Source organism: Pteropus alecto, unplaced genomic scaffold (assembly GCF_000325575.1).
Source record: "Pteropus alecto unplaced genomic scaffold, ASM32557v1 scaffold79, whole genome shotgun sequence".
Lineage (NCBI taxonomy): Eukaryota > Metazoa > Chordata > Mammalia > Chiroptera > Pteropodidae > Pteropus > Pteropus alecto.
Genome location: NW_006494612.1, coordinates 21,396,835 through 21,399,846, shown reverse-complemented (window position 1 = coordinate 21,399,846; position 3,012 = coordinate 21,396,835). Strand labels below are relative to the sequence as shown.

General features: G+C 37.1%; 1 pseudogene; it reads left to right on the top strand.

The window, feature by feature from the left end:
- Positions 1–1,149: 1,149 nt before the first annotated feature.
- On the top strand, positions 1,150–1,268 carry LOC112474312 (annotated as a pseudogene).
- The last annotated feature ends 1,744 nt before the right edge of the window (positions 1,269–3,012 follow it).

The following is a 3,012-nucleotide window of genomic DNA, read 5'->3' as shown; positions in this document are numbered from 1 at the left end:
CATTGAAAATGTCAGTAGGTTGAGGTCTCTAACAATGGGAAGCAGCCTCCTAGACCCTGAAGGACCCTTTAAGGTTTCAGACTCATTGCTATTTTGAAACCAGTTAAAAGCTTGCTATTGGGCTCTTGGCCAAGTTAAACACCTGACCCACAGAAGTTCTGTGACTCCATTTTTTGGGGTGGGTCAATTGGGACTCAATGACTACCATGGTGGTAAAGCCCCAATAAGCCTCATTTATCAGGTGAAAATGACATATTCAAGAGCATAGTCAGCCTGGCCCCAGCAGCATCTCAGCTTGATATGAAACATGGCAGCTGCGGGAAATTTCATCTCCCACTCTGTATCCTGAAGTGACACCGTAGGTTCAATGGGGCCCTCAATTCACAGAGGTTCTTCTATCTGCTTGTTCTGGTTCACTGACAGTGAACATCCATGTATGTTTTGACCTAAGTATTTCATGTTTTGACCTAAGTATTTCAACTACTAGTAATTTAGAGAACAAGCATATTATGTATGTAAAGTCATATTTGGAAAAACTGTTTGTTGCAACATTATTTTGGAAAGCAAATGACAAGGAACCACTAAGAATTTCTCATTTAGGAAACTGGACAGAGAAATTAATTGTTTCACACAAATAATGGCAAATTATCTCAAAACATGACAAACAATATTAAAAAGTTTTGTTTTTATGGATGGTGAGTATTTCCTCAGTGTTATATAAAGTGTGAATAAAAGCATGTTTTGGTACCTTTTGCACTTATTGACCTGTTACATACAATTTAACAAATAACGATGTGCTTGCTTAGCAAAGGCAACTTTAAGGCAAGACCCTTAGTCTCCTCCCTCAAACCCCCAACCCTCTGGTCTCACAAAAATATCACTCCTATGTTCTCCATACAAATTCTGGTTCAAGATTTATTATTATGTGAAAGTGAAAAGAGCTGAAAAATGTGAAATTTATCATTTTCATGTAAAAATAACATATATAAAGAAATTTGCATGGACTACCTCTGAAAGAAAACACAAGACCCAGTAATAGGGTTGCCTCTGAGAAGAGGACAGGGGAACCCTGAAAGTCTTTGGTGAAAATAAGACTTATTTTCATTGCTATATATAAATAATCATACTTAGGTTAAGAAGTATTACCTCGTCTACGGCCATGTTACCCTGAACAAGCCCGATCCCGTCTGATCTCAGAACCTAAGCAGGGTTGGGCCTGGTTAGTACTTGGATGGGAGACCACCTAGGAAGATCAGGTGTCTTAGGTCGTAAAAAATGAAAAAAATAAGGGATTGTAAGCTGTCAAGGTCCTTGTAATCTGTGAGGTCAACCAAAGTTTGCCTTGTCTAAAAGAAAAAGTATTATCTCTGGGTGCTGAAAATCCAAAAGACTATTTATTTACTGCCTGTTACTTATTTTGTATTATTGCTACAAGAACTTGAATTTATTCCAAGACAAAAATTGAAAATATTTCGAAAAGCATTATCCAGCAAGAATATGAGAGAAGAAATCCATATATTGGTAGCACAATCCTGAATATAAACCTGGATGCTGACATTAGAATAGGGAAGACATAAAAATGACACACAACAAGAAAGACAAATGACTGGCAAAGAAAATAAATCTAGATATAAAATTATCTATCAGAAAATTTCTCAGAATATACAACCAAATGGAAATTCAAAGACCAACACAATAATATCTTACTTTTATAATTTATTTTTTATGTCCTTTTAGATACAAGGATATGACCAAATCAAAGAAACAAACAGTATTGTAACAAGAAATTCTCAGTTCCATTCATTAAGTTTCAATAGCTGGATTTCTCCCAGAATCCTCTCTGGACTAGTCTCTGTCATTATCATACCATACAGACAGACAGATCTCTCTGGGGCTTTTGGCAGAGATTCTTTTATTCCCACGCACAGCACTTTGAAGGATTTGAGATGGAGAACACTGTGCAGTTGCCTTTGCACGTCTTCCAGACAGTGGAGAATGTGTTTGGGAGCAGCAGCTTGAAGTTCATCTTCTGGGGCCTGTGAAAATATCCGGGGTCTTTGTAGATTGGTGAACTGAAAGAAAAATAAAAATACTTTCAATCACTGGATTGGTATTATATACTACCAGTACTCTTCTAATGTTAATAGTAACCCATACAAACCAGTTTATAAAACTCCAAGCATGTAGGTAGACCATCTTTTAAGAAAACAGTACCTCTTAAAACAATTATTTTATTTCATCCTTCAGTTGTTGCTAATGGCAACAGAAAGAATGCAGTGAAGTGTCATAATAATCCTCCATTAAATCCCTAGTGTTTAAATTTTAATGCTATAATTCAAGAGCTGACAAAAGCCCATTGAGTGCATCTATGGGGTGGAAAACAGGCGGGCCCATTTTCTCAGGGGTGATGCTATAGCAACATGGAATGAATTTAGGGTCAGGGAACAAGCAGTCTTCATGCTTTGTTTGCATTTCCTGGCTAAAAGTGGAATCCAACATTATAAATTTTACCCAACTAAGTAGTTATTTTGAGCAGCAGGAGGATAGCTCCTTTTGTCTTGCTATTTACATTGAAGACAGAGAAGGTAGGAAAACCAGAATTGGAAGAAAGACGTGACGACAAATATATTATGACTCTCAAAGTGACCACTTTAGAAATCCCTAGAGCCCTCCTATGCTTGACACCCAGCCCCTCTCTCCTGAACAAATGATGCTTGAGAACATGCAAAACTATTACAATTCCCAAAATACCTTTTAAAAAGGAGACAAAGAAATCTGATCCATAGTCCCTGAATGTGATCCCTTTACAGTCATGCAAGACATGGCAAAGTAGGGCGTTGTTGGTTACGTCTAGCTCTTTATAATGATACTTTTGTTTTAGCGGACGGATTTTTTTCTACTAGAATAAGCAAATACACCTGAAACACAATTGCCCATTGTGCAGCAAAAGGCAAAAACAAACAAAAAAACTTCTATCTAATTCCCAGAAGTTTATGCTGCCAACTTTTCTTT